This window comes from Chlorocebus sabaeus, chromosome 10 (genome assembly GCF_047675955.1).
Source record: "Chlorocebus sabaeus isolate Y175 chromosome 10, mChlSab1.0.hap1, whole genome shotgun sequence".
In the NCBI taxonomy this organism is placed as follows: domain Eukaryota; kingdom Metazoa; phylum Chordata; class Mammalia; order Primates; family Cercopithecidae; genus Chlorocebus; species Chlorocebus sabaeus.
Genome location: NC_132913.1, coordinates 69,551,391 through 69,569,498, shown reverse-complemented (window position 1 = coordinate 69,569,498; position 18,108 = coordinate 69,551,391). Strand labels below are relative to the sequence as shown.

The following is an 18,108-nucleotide window of genomic DNA, read 5'->3' as shown; positions in this document are numbered from 1 at the left end:
TCCCAGCAGCTTTATTTACCTACTCAAGCCTCAGCAATGGCAGGCACCCCTCCCCCAGCCTCACTGCCGCCTTGCAGTTCGATCTCAGACTGCTTTGCTAGCAATGAGGACGGCTCCATGGGTGTGGGACCCTCCGAGCCAGGCACGGGATATAATCTCCTGGAGTGCCGTTTGCTAAGACCCTTGGAAAAGCACAGTATTAGGGTGGGAGTGACCCGATTTTCCAGTTGCTCTCTGTCATGGCTTCCCTTGGCGAGGGAAGGTAATTCCCTGACCCCTCATGCTTCCTGGGTGAGGCGATGCCTCTCCCTGCTTTGGCTCTCACTCGGTGGGCTGCACCCACTCTCCTGCACCCACCGTCCAATACACCCCGGTGAGATGAACCTGGAACCTCAGTTGGAAATGCAGAAATCACCCATCTCCTGCATCACTTATGCTGGGAGCTGTAGACTGGAGATGTTCCTATTCGGCCATCTTGGAACCCAGAAACTGCTAATTTTTATTAAAAGATTTCAGAGATAGGTAGAGAGAAAGAGAAATTAAATATATTTAATTTCATTTTAAAACTATATATATTTGTAAATTAAATATGCCTGTTTATTTTTTTCCATAATTTACTCCAATAAAGTTGTTTTAAAAGTGAAGTTCAGAGGGTGAGAAAGACAAAAGAAAACCTTAATATTTAGACTTACAAAGATATTTTCCTTAAGATATGTAGACCCTATACCATTGAAGCCCTAACGCCTACAGGATAGGTATTCAGGGTTGATATTCTTCCAAGCATATTGACTGTGGAAAGAAAAAGAAAGCAGTATTTTAAAAATCTGGTCAATGAATATATATTCTACAAGGAGGGTGACTCTTACCAGTAATCAAAGCCATTCTGTTTTGATAGTCATTGGCTCCCCAGGGAACAAATCCTAAAGAAGACTGATGGGACTCCTCTATTTTCTATGGTGCTGGCATGCTTTGGGAGTTTCTGTACATTACAATAATTTAGGTTGTGCTTGCCTAAGAATTAGAGTGACATTTTTTCTCCTACTACAGACTGTTGTTGAAAATCTGCTCATCCTCCAACTCTTGACAGTGAACATTCATTGCCTACATAAGATTAAAAACTAAACTAAAAAAATGATAATTTACTTTTTAAGAATCGTGCCTCTATGTCCTATTTTCATTATACCTTGGTTATTGTTTTGGTTTAGGCTTTTGGTTACTGTTTAAAAGAACATAATTTATGAGAGTCTATTAGAAACTATAAATGTCTCTGTCATTTACCAACTTAAGGTATCTGAGTTGTAAAGAAATGAACTTAAACCTTGGAACTTAAACTTTAAGCTTTTACATTAATGTTTCTGTTCCCAATACTCTGTACAAATCTGTATAAAATATGTTTGACTTACTTCAAAAAGTTAAAAATTTTAAAAAGAACTTCACATATTCTTGTTTCAGTCAATTCTACCAGATTATTCTTCCCCTCCAAATTAATCATTGCTGAGTTACTATAGAGAACAGGGTTGAACTTACTAGGGTGAAGGTTCTTTCTGGAATGTCAAACAGGTATTCACTTCTGAGGCCCCTCTTACATTTGGACCAACATGAATTACTGTTTCAGTGAGATTTTTAGTGTTGATAAGTATCTATAAAATTTTGAAGTCTAGTCCATAGTATATAAACAATATCTCTATTTACCACTATACAGTAGATCAAAACTATGAATGAACTGCTAAACAATCAAAATGACTTATAAACCTCTCATATGGTAGAAATGTAAATTTTACTGATGATACTTCTTTGAAGACTCTATTTTAATGCTAAAATTTCTCTGTATCTTAGTCTACCAAAACATAGAATTGAAGTCTTTCGTTTTTTATGTTTAAATACCTGCAAAAATAATGTCAAAAGTTTATGCTCCAGCTTGTCTTCTCCTGCAGATTGATGATTGTTTGTGTTATATCCACTTTTTTGTGTGTTTCATCCACTAGAGACTTTGAAATTATAAGACTCAACTCAATTGTGTAAGCTTGTTAAATAACATCCTTAAATGTGATCCTTAAGTGTGAAAATGTTCCCATTTTCAGACCAGTCCTTGTCTTGATGTGAGTTGGAATCTTTGTAGGGACACAGGAAAGGGTTGAGAATTCAAGACTTACTAAGAAATTGTCTGTTTAATCACTATATTAAAAATGTTTTATGAAGAAATTTTGATCTTCCAAGAAGAAGCCATCAAGATCTCTTGACCAGACCGCATATGGTAAATATATCTGTCTGGTACTGTGAATTGATTGACATTGAATACACTGTAATGGAGGATGGTACTTGACAGTTATTCAGTGTAACCTTGTCATGGTATGGACACAGTAGAGTAGGATAAGACCAATTGACATTGTGAGCCATTCTAGGTGAGGAGCTTTCTGACAGTGTTACGTACCACATTGTTTTTTCCACAGGTTAGTTTAATTTCCATCTGAAACACCTGCTGAAACTCAGTGCATCTCAATAGAGATGAAACGGTGCTTACCTCAGTTGAATGAGAAAAACTTCACTTAAGAATCAGGTGTCTCTCTTGCACCCAGTAGCTCTCTAGCAAGGATCTAGACCACTAAGAATTCCTTGAAGACAACCTAGGACAATTTTTTCATTGTTATTTAGTACGTTATTTTATGTTTAAGATCAGAAATTCATCTTGCTGAGTTACTTGCTTTGTTTGCCTCATGTAGGGGCAGATATGAACTTACAAGAGAAGCCTAACTAGGTGAAGAATTCTGTCATGCCTATGCAGTGAGACTATGGTGGTCTCCTGGGAAATGCTTGGCACTTGATCTTTATTTTTAAAAATCAAAAATTGAAATGGATGATGGCATTCCCAAATGAGTTACTTATCGGGGGAACCTGCCCCCAATATTTCAACATAGGTTCTTTCTATTTTCCCTAAGTGTTGGCTGGTCTGAGAAATAAAGAGAAAGAGTACAAAGAGAGGACTTCTACAGCTGGGCCTCCAGGGGTGACATCACATATCAGTAGGACTGTGATGCCCACCTGACCCACAAAACCAGCAAGTTTTATTAAGGATTTCAAAAGGGGAGGGGGTGTACAAACAGGGAGTAGGTCACAAAGATCACATGCTTCAAAGGGCAAAAAAGGAGAACAAAGACCACATGCTTCTGAGGAAACAGGGCAAGGACAAAAGCAAAGATCACAAGGCAAAGGGCAAAATTAGAATTACTCATGAGGGTCTGTGTTCAGCTGTGCCCATGTTGTCTTGATAAACATCTTAAATAACAGAAAATGGTTCAAGAGAAGAGAAGTGGTCTGACCTCAAATTTACCAGGGTGGGATTTTTTCCCCACCTTTATAAGCCTGAGGGTACTGTCAGAGACCAGGACATGTTTCAGTCCTTATATCAACCGCATAAGACAGACACTCCCAGAGCGGCTGTTTATAGACCTCCCCCCAGGAATGCATTCCTTTCCCAGGGTCTTAATTATTAATATTCCTTGCTAGGAAAAGAATTCAGTGATATCATCCCTGCTTGCACGTCCATTTATAGGCTCTCTGGAAGAAGAAAAATATAGCTCTATTCTGCCCAACCCCACAGGCAGTTAGACATTATGGTTGTCTTCCCTTATTCCCTAAAATCACTGTTATTCTGTTCTTTTTCAAGGTGCACCGATTTAATACTGTTCAAACACACATGTTTTACAATCAATTTGTACAATAGTGGTCCTGAGGTGACATACATCCTCAATTTACAAAGATAATAGGATTAAGAGATTAAAGTAAGACAGGTGTAAGAAATTATAAGAGTATTATTTGGGAACTGATAAATGTCCATGAAATCTTCACAATTTATGTTCAGAGATTGAAATAAAGACAGGTGTAAGAAATTATAAAAGTATTAATTTGGGAAATTGATATATGTCCATATTAAAATGAAACCTTCACAATTTATGTTCCTCTGCTGCAGCTCCAGCCAGTTCCTCCATTCGGGGTCCCTGACTTCCTGCAACAGTTGCTATTTGGAGCATAGCCTCTAAGACAAATTTTTGTTGATTTTTTTGTCTACATTCTAGGAACTCATGAGAGCCATGTCTTTATTAGTTGTCTTGAAAAAAAAAAAACAGAAACAAAGAAACAGAGAAAAGAGAGAAAATGGAAACAGGAAGGAAGGATGGGAGAAAGGAAGGAAGGAAGGAGAGAGGAAGGAAATGTTTTTTCTGGTAGTTAATTTTATATCTCTTAAGATTCCTCCTTCCTTTCTAGAGTTAGTAGCATTATTTATTATCCTATATGTTGAAGGTGTTGGAATTAATTGTATCAAAATTTGTAATGCCTTGTTAATATATAATTTTCCAAAGGTAAAAGTATCACTCTCATGCAAACATAAATTGAGCATATGCCAATGTTTCTATTTAAATCATTAATAATGAGGGGATCAGTAAGAAGTTATGATTGGTTGAAAGAGCATTTAGAAAGTTAGATATACATAAGCAATGTTTCAATAAAATGACTGGGTTAGAAGAAAATCTAGTTGATGTCTAATGAGATTATGAATTTACAAGGTGTCTATACTGCCAAATAAAAATTATTTTTATTCACACCAGACAAAAATCTGCAAGTTAACAAAACAGTTTTGCTAAACCTTGGCCCTTTAATCAACATCAAACAGTAAAATGAACTAAATGCCTTATTCTAGATACCTTTTGGTTGGCTTTGCCTTTATGTGACAGAAACAACATGCCACCTACCTTTCTGCCTTATTTGCAAATCTCAAGAGAAACTTTCTGACACCTGGGTACTGTGTATTGTGGTTCTGGGCCTGCTAGTCTGTGATCTATTGCCTTATCCCTGCCCTGCCTTATCCCTGCCCTGAAGTGCTCTGTATAATCATAGCTGAATTTTCCAGATTCTTGTCAGCTGGCTTGTGCTTGGATCTGGCCAATGGCATATAAAGTCAGGATAGGTGAGGAGGAAGGTAAGAGCCAGAGTGTTCCTCTATCTCTCTGTCTGCCTTGAGGAAGCCTCCTTATATTAGTTGTGTCTCCTCTGTGGTTCGAGATTGCTGTGGGCAGTCCCCACTGGTGTTTCTCTTTTCTGCAGGAACTCCCAAAGCCACTGGGGTCTGGTGATACTGTCTTGCTCTTTTGACCCTCCAAAAGCTTCCTGTAGTTGCTTATTTGGGGGATTCTCACTATTCCCTGGTTGTTTCTCATCTCCCATCATCCAAGTAATCAATTGCAAGAATTAAACTAAGCTTTAAATGTTCAGAGTTGTTTTCCTAGTTAGACCTTAACTAATTTATTTAGTAGTGTTTTATTTTTTATTCTTATTGTTAAGCCTTGCTAAGCAACTCAGAAGTTTATGCCAGTGATAGTGTGTTCTCAAAACTACTTCCATCAATGTCAATATAGTGCTTCAAAGATATCATAAAGAAAGAATTATTTACAGTGATTCTGAGAGATTATGGCTACAAAAGCTACATTTCTACAGAAGCAAGGGAAATTCTGTAAAATCAAACATGAGTTTTTTGTCATTCAATTTTAGTTTTGTCTTGAAACTTAGGTATTAATACATACACGAAAGAAGGCAGGGAGGGAAAGAGAGAGAGAGAATCAATCAAATTAGAGTCTAAAATATTTTTATAATACATATAACAACCTTCACAGTAAAAGTTATCTTCTCAATCAATTCTTTTGACCTTGATTTGATTGCGTTTTATGCCACAAATTGCATCTCAAGAGAGATGAGACTCTTCTTTAAATGACCCAATTTTTCTATCACTGAGTATCAAGAGTAACAGAAGGACTTCTCTGCTCTCTGATAGTATCTGCCATGGAAATATTTCTGTTTTTAGATATTTTTATGTTGCGTGATCTATTGTAATTGGAAAAATATCATGTTGACTTTTCTTTCTGTGGTTTTTTTCCGTATGCATGTTTGTGTAAAAATCTATTTTTAAAGGTTTTCTTCTCTGCTAGTGCACTTTTGAAGTGTGTTGGTACATGGTACTGCATTAATTAAGAATAAATATCCCAAGCCATTTGATATATTTGTGTCATCCCAAAATTCATAGGTTCAAATTTTAACCCTTCCAAGGTGATAGTAGGAGGTTGGGCCTTTGGGAGGTGATTAGATCATGAGAACAGAGCTCTCATGAATGGGATCAGTGTCTTCATAAAAGAGGCCCCAGAGAGCTGGTTTGCTCCTTCTACCATGTGAGGTTACAGTGAGAAGACAGCCATCTATGAACTGGGAAGAAGGCCTTCAGCAGACATTGAATCTGCCAACACCTCAGTCATGGATTTCTGGCCTCCAGGACTGTGAGAAAGAAATTTCTCTTGTTTATAAGCCACCCAGTATACAGTATTTTGTTGTAACAGCCTAATTGGTCTAATATACCACTTTTAACCATTCCTTTGTTATTGTTGGTGGAACTGGTGCTGAGATTGCTTTGCTCAGCCAATATAGTAATAGGTTTTACCAGTTTTCACCCCCTTAGTGCTTCAGGGGCACCCAAATCTCAGAGTTCTTTGCCCAGCCAACCTTTTATCTACTCACTTTCATTCTTTCTAACCCACAATTTAATTTGATTTTTGTAAAAGTACTCAACACACTTTTTTCTTTCCTCTGATTTTGCAAAAAGAAAAAATAAAAGATAAATTCAGCCATCATTGTTTCATCATATTTTTCTTTCTCTTTTCACTTAATATGTATTTTCTTCTGTATATGTACCTCAAACCTGAAATATGTGCCTGTTTTCAGTTAGTTAAGTAAATAAGCATGATATATGTGACAAAATATATATATATGTTAAAACTATTTTTTTTAACCTTTGCCTTTACCATATGCCTAGAAGTGCCTAGAACTGTATCTCAACATCAGTATCAACTTTGAATGCTCCATGCCCTTTCAAAATCTTTTAAATTCAAGATGAATTTTGACATCTTGTTTTTCAGTCTTTTAAATTTGTCATGGTCAGTGATTCCAAAACTACCAAGTAAAGGACCTGACTTCTAAGTTAAGTCACTTTCCTTGTGACCTGAACATTTTAATTAAATAGGGCACTACATCATTAAAATTCTTTTTATTATTATCAAAAGATATCAGTCAATTCCCCAGAAGTAAATAATCACAATGTTTTAGCTCTTTTAGTCCTGACTTCTTTTGGAGGAAGATTTATATTTCCAAATAAAATGCTGTACTCTTTCTTGATTTATCAATTTCAGACTTTATGGACATCCACAATGATAATAGAGGAAATAACTCTTGTACATTAACTTCATCAACTTACTTACTCCAATCTTCTCAAAAGAGATATTGTTTCTTATTTTGTTTTAAAGTTGCTAGTGTTTATAGTAATATGACTTTGTATATATTATTCATCTGTCAATCAGATAGTGAGCTGTGACTGTTTCCTATCTCATACAACTTCTTACTCCTAGATTCATAATTATTGTATCTTTTCATACATATATTTTACAATTTTATAAATGCTTCATCTGTCAAAACGAATTTCCAAACATTCTATCAGTTCCATTGGTCATTAGTTCAATTTTTTCCCTTACAGGTTTCTATCACACTTCCTTTCTTCTGTACTCATACTTCAATCTGGACTAGTTAGTTTCTAGGATGGACACATACCTCTTATTGTAAGACTTCCCTTCCCAACTTATCTGTCTTAGATTTTCTGTTATATTCTTATACTGGTCAAATGCATCTCCCCAGTGGCTTTTTGAAAAAGAGAGCAGGAAAATGCAAAGTTTTGAAGTTGTTGAATATTTGAAAATGCCTTTATTTTTTCCTCAAACTAGATTGACAGTTTGGCTGAGTATAGAATTCTAGGTCAGACCCAGGACCATCTGCATAACATTCAGGACCCAGTGAAAAGTGAAAAATGAAAATATGCAGTTTCTTGCTCAAAATTATCAGGAATTTCAAGATAGCAACAGCAGAGCACTAAGAAAAGTGTGGGCACCTCCCAAGTGCAAGGCCCTGAGTGACTGCCCAGGTTCATGCCCATGAAGCTAGCCTTGGTAGGTCCTTTCAGCATGGAGATTCTAAGTTCTGGGAAAGTGGCTCTTCGATAATTTTTTCTAATTCTCTTCTGTATTCCTTATGTGTAGAACCCCAATTAGCTGAATATCAGATCTCCCAAACAGCCTCTCTAATTTTTTTCTTTATTATTCTAGTATCCATCTTACTATCTTTTTGTCCACTTCCTGGGATAGAAATTAGACTTTTCCCTCTACCCCTTCTGTTGACATTTTCATGCAAATTCTTTTTTTTTTTTTCATTATTATACTTTAAGTTCTAGGGTACATGTGTACAACATGCAGGTTTGTTACATATGTATACATGTGCCATGTTGGTGTGCTGCACCCATTAACTCGTCATTTACATTAAGTGTATCTCCTAATGCTATCCCTTCCCCTTCCCCCCTCCCCACAATAGGACCTGGTGTGTGATATTCCCCTTCCTGTATCCAAGTGATCTCATTGTTCAATTCTCACCTATGAGTGAGAACATGCGGTATTTGATTTTCTGTTCTTGTGATAGTTTGCTGAGAATGATGGTTTCCATCTGCATCCATGTCCCTACAAAGGACATGAACTCATCCTTTTTTATGGCTGCATAGTACTCCATGGTGTATATGTGCCACATTTTCTTAATCCAGTCTGTCACTGATGGATACTTGGGTTGATTCCAAGTCTTTGTTATTGTGAATAGTGCCGCAATAAACATACGTGTGCATGTGTCTTTATAGCAGTATGACTTACAATCCTTTGGGTATATCCCCAGTAATGGGATGGCTGGGTCAAATGGTATTTCTAATTCTAGATCCTTGAGGAATCGCCACACTGTTTTCCTAAATGGTTGAACTAGTTTACAATCCCACCAACAGTGTAAAAGTGTTCCTATTTCTCCACATCCTCTCCAGCACCTGTTGTTTCCTGATTTTGTAATGATTGACATTCTAACTGGTGTGAGATGGTATCTCATTGTGGTTTTGATTTGCATTTCTCTGATGGCCAGTGATGATAAGCAATTTTTCATGTCTGTTGGCTATATGAATGTCTTCTTTTGAGAAGTGTCTGTTCATATCCTTTGCCCACTTTTTGATGGGGTTCTTTGTTTTTTTCTTGTAAATTTGATTGAGTTCTTTATAGGTTCTGGATATTAGCCCTTTGTCAGATGAGTACATTGCAAAAATTTTCTCCAATTCTTTAGGTTTCCTGTTCACTCTGATGGTAGTTTCTTTTGCTGTACAGAAGCTCTTTAGTTTAATTAGATCCCATTTGTCAATTTTGGCTTTTGTTGCCATTGCTTTTGGTGTTTTAGACATGAAGCCCTTGCCTATGCCTATGTCCTGAATGGTATTGCCTAGGTTTTCTTCTATGGTTTTTATTGTTTTAGGTCTAACATTGAAATCTCTGATCCATCTTGAATTAATTTTCGTTTAAGGAGTAAGTAAAGGATCCAGTTTCAGCTTTCTATGTATGGCTAGCCAATTTTCCCAGCACCATTTATTAAATAGGGAATCCTTTCCCCATTTCTTGTTTTTGTCAGGTTTGTCAAAGATCAGATGGCTGTAGATGTGTGGTATTATTTCTGAGGACTCTGTTCTGTTCCATTGGTTTATATCTCTGTTTTGGTACCAGTACCATGCTGTTTTGGTTACTGTAGCCTTGTAGTATAGTTTGAAGTCAGGTAGCATGATGCCTCCAGCTTTGTTCTTGTGGCTTAGGATTGTCTTGGCAATGTGGGTTCTTTTTTGGTTCCATATGAACTTTAAAGTTTTTTTCCAATTCTGTGAAGAAAGTCATTGGTAGCTTAATGGAGATGGCATTGAATCTATAAATTACCTTGGGCAGTATGGCCATTTTCACAATATTGATTCTTCCTATCCATGAGCATGGTATGTTCTTCCATTTGTTTGTGTCCTCTTTTATTTCACTGAGCAGTGGTTTGTAGTTCTCCTTGAAGAGGTCCTCTACATCCCTTGTAAGTTGGATTCCTAGGTATTTTATTCTCTTTGAAGCAATTGTGAATGGAAGTTCATTCATGATTTGGCCCTCTGTTTGTCTTTTACTGGTGTATAAGAATGCTTGTGATTTTTGCACATTGATTTTGTATCCTGAGACTTTGCTGAAGTTGCTTATCATCTTAAGGAGATTTTGGGCTGAGACAATGGGGTTTTCTAAATATACCATCATGTCATCTGCAACAGGGACAATTCAACTTCTTCTTTTCCTAACTGAATACCCTTTATTTCTTTCTCTTGTCTGATTGGCCTAGCCAGAACTTCCAACACTATGTTGAATAGGAGTGGTGAGAGAGGGCATCCCTGTCTTGTGCCAGTTTTCAAAGGGTATGCTTCCAGTTTTTGCCCATTCAGTATGATATTGGCTGTGGGTTTGTCATAAATAGTTCTTACTATTTTGAGATACATTTCATCAATACCGAATTTATTGAGAGTTTTTAGCATGAAGGGCTGTTGAATTTTGTCAAAAGCCTTTTCTGCATTCATGTAAATTCTTACTGTTAATTTCCAAAAGCCCTTTCATCACCATATGTTCCATTTAAAAAGTTGCATGTTTTTGCATCATGGATCAATCTCTTTTCTCAAAGTTTTGTTTGAGAAAACAAAATGGTTCTTTTCAGTCTCTATTTCAATTTATTAAGTCATTAATGTTTCAGTGGTGAGCACCAGTAAAGAAATTTTTTAATCTACCAGGATTTAATGCAAACCGTAAATACTCTTTTGTCTATTTCTTTTTGAACAATATAAAAATTATACTACAGTTAAATAATATAATATGACTAAGTTATTTCAGATGGGTAACACTGGCCAGAAACACTTGATTGGTTCCTTGGTTAGATTCAATATGATCTTACTGTTTTCTCATCTTCAAGGAGAAACAAATTGATCTAGAAAACTAAGATCTTCTAACTCTTTGAATATTTACATCTCTGTACTCTGTACTGTACTTGTTGATGAGGAACTCTTCAACAAACTGGAAATTACATAATGTCCATTTTTGTAGAAAAGGTTAATACCTCTTGAAGTAAAGAAATAGTTTACCTAAATTGTGACTTTGGGGGAAGACAGAGAATAGTTATAAATTCCTTTGTACTTAAAAGAGTTTTTTCAGTCACATATTCTCTGCCTCAATGGGATTATTTTGCTCCTTTACATGTAGACTGTAGACACATTTTTAAGAGTAATACTGTTTGCCATACTGTTTTTTTTTCTTGTATATATTTAAGGTAGACCAACATGATGTTTTATATACATATACAGTGAAATGATTAGTACACTCAAGCAAATTAACATATCCATCATTTCACCTAAGTAGCTTTTTTATTGGAGGTAAAAGTACCTACAAGTCTACTCTCTTAGCAAATTTCCAGTATACAGTGCAATATTATTAACTGTAGTCCTCATGTTGTACTTTATGCCATTGATCTCATTTGTTTTCATTTTGCTCAATTATAGAAATTGTTTCGGGAATTATTTACCCTATAAAATAAAGGTATCATGGAGCTTTACATTTCTATTTGCCTATATGAAAAAAATACTGGAAAAGTCTTTATGTCCATAAACCCTGCATTTTAGACTAAGTTTAGGGTTTAATTTCCTGAGCATCGACCTGCAGAATAAATAAGACTTCATGATTTAACAGATTTTATTATCAATTTTTTATTGTTTTAGAGTCAAACAGGACTTACTGAAAATGACACAGTAATTTCTTTTCTGACAGTTTCTATTTATGCGATTTCATGCACTTCTGCTTATGGCCAGATTTTAATGTTAATTTTAATACATATTATAGGTATATAATTTCTTTTAACTTTACCTCTTCTGATTCTTAGTATGGTTTTCTTATGACCCATCCTTTTCACTTTTGTATTTCAATCAGATCACAAATGGGAACATTTATAGTAATGTAATAATTATAAATTATTTTAATACATTTTATTTACTTAATTATTGTTATTCATGCTGTGTCACATGAGGGATATCCTATGTATTTTGTATCTTAAAACTTAAAAAGGCATGCATAGACATGCAGGATTTCTCCATATGAGAACACTGTTAGTTATGTAGGTGGTCATTTTGCAAGATTCAGTTATGTAACGATAGCTTTGAATGTATTCAGAGTACTTGGTTATAAAAACTGCATCATTTAACATTGAGTAACTTTTCATTTGGAATGTAGCAGTTCTATATTTGAATACAAATACTCAATAATTTTCTACAACTCAGTACTCTTTGTTCAAAAGTAGAAGTTATTTGTCTTCTGCAATTGCTTGATTTAATCACAGAACCAATAAATTGCTTTCAAAGATAGTATTGCTATTTTTGTTTCTGTCTTCTTTTAAGTGTCTTGGTCATTAGAAGGTAAGGAAGTCCCTTTAAAAACTAAGAATATCAAAGTGTTCTCAGCACATTTTTTCAGGCTGATTTTTAAAGTCTTATGAATTATCAAAGATTTGTGTTATTCTCTTTGGCAAAAGATCATTAGGAACTTAATGATGCTTTGGATTTTTTTTCATATCTTTGATAATATAACTTAGAATTTGAAATATTTTAATAAAATTGATGAAAAATGAAGGTATATATCAATAGCATCTATTTAGCCTATAGCCTTTTTCTTTCTTAAATTACTGATTACATCTTTTAGCTTGTGACTTGCAAATACCTTGAAGAAGTGCAGGCACAGGTATACACTTGTGAAACCATCACCATAACAAGAAAATTAACATTATCCATTACTCTCAAAAGTTTCTTTGAACCTCTTCCTCCCTGATTCTCACTTTCTCCATTCCTAAACAACAAACAGATATAGTGCTTTCTGTCACTATTAGGACCGTTTGCATTTTCTAAAATTTTACATAAATAGAATTCTCCTCCTCCTCAATGATTGCATCTAGTTTTGTTATAAAAATAATTTGGTCACCTAGAATGAGTTGGGAAATATTTACAGTTGATCAATGTTCTGGAAAATATGTATAGAATATTATTACATCCTTAATTTTTTTTTTTTTTTTTTTTTGAGATGGATTTTTCACTCTTTTTGCCCAGGCTGGAGTACAATGGTGGCGATCTTGGCTCACCACAACCTCTGCCTCCTGGATTAAAGTGATTGTCCTGCCTCAGCCTCCCGAGTAGCTCGGGATTACAGGCATGCACCACCAAGCCTGGCTAATTTTGTATTTTTAGTAGAGATGGAGTTTCTCCATGTTGGCCAGGCTGGTTCAAACTCCCAACCTCAGGTGATCCGCCCGCTTTGGCGTCCCAAAATTTACCAGAGGAATCTTCTGGGCCAGGAGTTTTCTTATGTAAAGGGTTTTTAGCTACAAATTTCATTTATTTGTTTCTTCTTGATATCTGGTAGTTTGTGTTTTTTAAGAAAATAATTCATTTTATCTAAGTTATTGAATTTATTGGCATAATGTTGTCTATATTATTTTGTTTTTATAATAACAGTCAACATTTTTGTCTACTAATTTTATCATCTCTTTTATATTGGGTTAATTTTAACTCATTTATTTTTATCCTCATCATGGGTGAATTTTCCTGCTTGTTTGCATGCCTGAAAATTTTTTATTTGACGAAAGACCAATTGGGGAAATACCACATAAAAAATTGAAATTATAATGAAAGTCAGAGAAATGCAAATGTTGTCAATGAGAAATAAATAAAATGTGGTTTAGTTTCTATGTAGGGAGCAATCACAATGAACAGGCATCTTCAAAGGACTTACGAGATAGGTAGCATCTCAGATATGCCTGGTAACCAAACATGATTTAAACAGTGACAGATGGTAGGAACATGGAGAAAGAGATTTCAGCAAGAGAGAAACACTTGAATCTAAGATGATGTAAGGGTTTTTGAGGAACAGTGACTACACCAGTTTGCTTAGGAATTAGGGTGTGCAAAAAAGAAGCAATAGGAAATACCTGCAGTTTGACATTTGACCATATTGTTTGCATGTCATACAACCCTCAGAGATTGCAAATACCTTGAAGAAGGTATTGTGGTACACACACAGGTATCCACACATTATATATGCATATACATATATATCAATGTGGTTTTATGTGTATCCTTATATATACACACTTACATATACATATATACTTATATATGCACTAATATCTATATATAAATATATATTCTTTTACACAGCTCCAGGTGCAGTAATAGATACCCAAATTATGTATCTAACTGCACTGGGTTTTTAACACCTTTTTAGCAATGTTGTCTATACTGGTTGATACAACAGCAGTTTACTTGTTTTGCTACCAAACACAGTAGCCGGTAGAGTCCTCATCCACAATTTTCTGGGTCAGAAACTGCTCAGATCAGAACATCAAGAACATGTCTTCACCCTAAGCTTTGGGAACCAGACCAACTTATCTATGCCAGAAATTAAGAACATTGTTTTCTACTCAGCTTGCCCACAATGGTTGTTGAAAGAAGCAAAATCATTATTAAAAAGAGTTTTTGCTAAATTAAGGGAACTTGTTTATTTTATGCTAAATTAAGGGAACTTGTTTATTTTCAACTCTGAGAATTTGCTTGTTGGATGGCTTAAGAATTAGGCAAATAGGATGTGATTGTCTTCTTAAAAATAAAAAAAAATTGTACAGATATATACAATAAAGCCTTAACACTTTGGAACCCACCAATACTGAACATATGATCATTTGAAAATTATTCATTAAGATGTTTGACCTTGTATTAACTAGGAAGAAAGTAAAATAATAGCTGAAATAATATTGTTGAGGATTATTGTATATATAATTTGATTACAAAAGCATATTCGCAATTAGGATAGTAATGATATAAATGATTACAATTAGGATAGTAATGATATAAATAATTCCATTAAGCTGGTGTTCTAGTTGTAAATAATATTTTTACAATAAAAGGTGTTCCTTTTTATGTAAATAGAAATGTGCACTCATTAATGAAAATTTAGTGCAACAAGCAAAGAAAAAACAAGTCCTAGTAACCCCCCAATATACATTTCTATCCAGTCCTTTGGGGTTGGCATAGTGAATATAGGCGTGTGTGTGTGTGTGTGTGTGTGTTTGTGTCTATGAGGAGATATATGAGTTTACTGAGGTATAACTATATGTAATTACATTTTCTAGTTGGGTGGTAAAACCTTTCTGAAGTGTTTTTCCCCATTGGAAGTTTTCTATCGAGTTATAGGTTTATATATCTAATTGTGAATTATCAAGACATAATTCATAATATTTTGTTTTTAAACCACATTGAGATCTCTGTGTGAAAGGGCATGTTCATTGTGCAAGCATTAGAGCCTCTTGATTATCACAAGTCTTATCAGTTATAGTTGCAGACGGGATGATTCCCCTAAGAACAACCACAGGCTGTTGTGAGTTAGGAAATGCACTTGTTGATGGTCTCTCAGGGTACTCATCATCTCGTTTGATGATAAAGATTTATCCATTCTTGACTACCTTGTTTTGCTTCATTCTCTATTCATTTATCAGTGTGTTTTGGGTTCATCCGCATATAAAAGAAACCACAAAATAATTGTGGTTTAAATGCAATTTCTGTTGTTCTTGCATCAAAAACGAGTCCAGAGACAGGCGATTTCATTCAGGTGGACCTGAATAGCATGATATCCAGGCCACTTCCATTTTTCTTTTCTACCATTTTTAGTGTGTGGCTTTCTTTTGCCAGGTCATTTATGATCCCAGATGGCTGCTGGCCTTTAGACAGTTCTGCTGCATTCCAGGCCATAAGGAACAGGCAAGGGATGCAAGAGAACTCCTTCCAGTGCAGTTAGCTCTCTCCAAAGAGCTGTTCTGAGAGTCTCACTAACAACCTCCATGCACATCTCTGACAAGAATTTAGTAATGTGACCATACTCTTCAAGAGAGTTTAGAAAATGTAGTGCTTTTAGTGGGAAAATTGCTAACAAATAAAAATAGAATACAGTTTTTCAGGGAAAAGGAAAGGCAACCCTTTGAAGTACTTATTGTTTTTAAACCACATTGTACAACCAAGCTGAACTCAAGTAATTTTCACAAGAAAGACATATGATAGTATATTTCTAAGCCATTGCAAGACTATGGAAAAACAAAAACAAAACCTCTTTCTTTTCCTTTCGTAAATAAAGGACAGTGTGACTATGATTAATGTTCCTGGATCATAAGCATTACAAAAATCCCAAAACCCTCTGCATCTTGATCCATTATCATCACATTCGGTGTTTCAGACAAGCCTCAAAGCCAGGCTTCATTTTTCCTTCCTAAGGAAACTGTTTTGCTTGTATTCTTGTTGTGCTTTGTTTTGCTTATTGTGTATTAATAGGACGTATTTATTGATACATACAATTTATTTTTCAATGTTATTGCCTGCTGATATTTTATCATGCAAAAGTAAATGGCACAAAAAAAGTAATTGTTTACAGCTTCCTGAATAAGAAGTTTGCATCTAGGTATGACTTTTTTTCCCATAGAAGAATGAACTATTTCTTTTGGGTGGAGAAATGTCAGATACCTTTGCTGAAATTCTTAACTTGCCTTTGTATCTTCACCCTTGGCATTGAAAATTATCCAAAATAAATTGCTAGGAAATCTTCTAAATTGTCTCTAAGGGAGTGCCTAAAAGTAGCCGCACTCTACTCTCTATTTTGCAATACCTCTGAATAGAATGGAATTAAATTCTGTCTAATGACTTAGGAAAATAGACAAGTAGTCTTCACGTTGCTTATCTATAGTATGGAGAGAGTAAGGAATATGTTCCTTTTGTACTTGGTAAAGAGCAGTATCTTCAGAAACACACAGCTTAGGATTTAATGCATAGAAGTTGCCAAAGCTGTTACAAACTTGTTAAGGTAATTTGTATCACCTTACTTTGTCAGCTACCTATTGCTGTATAACAATTATCCCAAGGCTTGGGGCTTAACACAATAACATGAATTATCTCATGGTTTCTGTAACCCAGAAATCTAGCTGAGTCCTGTACTTTAAAATCCTTCAGAGCATCGGGACACATCATCCTACAGACTCAAACACGAGAAAATATTTTCAAATTTTCCTCAAGTGGAAAACGAGTGCAGTAAATACACTAAGGATACATACATGTATTTTTTCTTGTCTCAAATTAACTTTTTACAGAACTTTTGCCTTTTGTCTTTGTCTTTATTGCTTTATACAGTGAATAATAGCTAATCTAGCAGTCAGAAGAGCATTCTTTATTTTTTCGTTTATTTTTTGAAGTCTTTTAATTTTATTTTTAAATTTTTTATTTAGTAGCTTTGTTGGGGGGTATAGGTGGTTTCTGGTTACACGGATAAGTTCTTTAGTGGTGATTTCTGGGATTTTTGTGCACCCATCACCTGAGCAGTGTACATTGTACCCAATATATAGTATTTTATCCCACATCCCCTCCCACTCTTCCTCTGTGAGTCCCCAAAGTCCATTATATTATTCTGATGCCTTTGCATTCTCACAGTTTAGCTCCCACTTACAAGTGAGAACATACGATATTTGGCTTTCCATTCCTGAGTTATCTCACTTAGAATAATGGCCTCCAGCTCCATCCAAGTTGCTGCAAAAGACACTATTTTATTCCTTTTTATGACTAAGTAGTATTCCATGGTATATATATATACCACATTTTCTTTATCCACTCGTTGGTCAATGGGCACTTAGGTTGGTTCCATATTTTTGCAATTGTGAATTAAGAAGAGCATCCTTTGAGTATTCTCCTAGTGCCAACACTGAAAAAACAGAAAGTCATAGAATAAATTATAGGAATATACTTTTCTGAAAATGTCTATATTGTGTTGAATTTTCAGGAGGACTATCTCTGAAATATTGTACTTAAAGTAGCCTATACTCCTAATATTATTGAGAGCTTTACTTCTAATATTATTGAGAGCTGAGGAGTATTACCTATACTCCTAATATTATTGAGAGCTGAGGAGTATTACCTGTACTCCTAATATTATTGAGAGCTGAGTATAATACTTAATAATTCCTTAAGTAATAAAGACTGGTCTTAATTATATCAAAAAAATCTCTGAAAATATTGCTATTTGTTGACCTAGAAACAACTTT

General features: G+C 35.0%; 1 protein-coding gene across 9 annotated transcripts in view; it reads left to right on the top strand.

Annotated features, from left to right (window-relative positions):
- Positions 1 to 18,108, top strand: part of PDE1A (phosphodiesterase 1A) — a 389,378-nt gene that overhangs the window by 243,144 nt on the left and 128,126 nt on the right. The gene's annotated exons all lie outside the window — the stretch shown is intronic.